Below are 957 nucleotides of genomic sequence, written 5' to 3'. Positions count from 1 at the left end.
CTTGTTTGTTTTCCTTTCCCATCCTTCTCCACTCTCGCATCTCAAAAGCATTCAATATACGTATGCCTATCATCTTGCTTCAATGGTCAAGTTTCCGAGACGTGCAAAGCCACTCCTCATATAAAAATATTCAATCTTTCCTCAACATACAGGAGGTCCAAGGACAGTACTTTGAAGAATTTTAAGTGTTTGTGCAAATCTACTCAATAAATTAATTTTTAAAAATTAGTTACATTACTGTTGGAAAGCATCCTATACATGCTCAACGTCCCTATCTACAACTTCTCTTTTTCTTAAAAGCTTATTCGACCTACGCAATTCTTCTTCTTCGGTCCCAACTGCCTTAACCACCTTGGTCCAGGACACTGCCTAGACAGGTGAACTGTTCAACATTATTTACGTTTAACTTTGCCTACTCATCACCTCAAAACCTCATTACCTTTGCTGTCTTCACTTTGACTCTACTCCCGCACCTATTGCAATAATTTTTCCATATGCCCAGCAATGATTGTAACCCTCTCTCTAAATGGCTGACTGAATTCCGTTCATCCGAAAATTTAACCTACTTATGCCATCGCCATTGCCAATCTCGACCCTTCGTCCGCCACACGCACTTGAGCAATATGAGAAATATACAGGCTTCCAAAATGTCACCTATATCTCCAGTCTGTTCTCGCCTTATGCATTACAGTGATTTAATCTACCAAATGTAATCTGTCAAATACGTACCACCTCAAAATCAACTTTGCGATCAAATATGTGCTCTTTGAATTCCGTTTTTCTTTCTACATTTTTCATTTTGTGTCTATTATAGATTTCAAAAAAATTATAAACACAGTAATCAACCCGAAAGTCGGTTTCGTAGGTGATGGTTAGTGTTCACCCAGTTCTAAGCCTATACGGCGTGTGAAATTCACACGTCAGGGTAGGAGGGCCATTTCCTTTCCCTGTGCCGGT

Source organism: Hetaerina americana, unplaced genomic scaffold, assembly GCF_022747635.1.
Source record: "Hetaerina americana unplaced genomic scaffold, ioHetAmer1.1.p SCAF_9, whole genome shotgun sequence".
Taxonomy (NCBI): domain Eukaryota; kingdom Metazoa; phylum Arthropoda; class Insecta; order Odonata; family Calopterygidae; genus Hetaerina; species Hetaerina americana.
The sequence above is the reverse complement of the archived record's forward strand: the minus strand, read 5'-3'. Positions refer to the sequence as shown.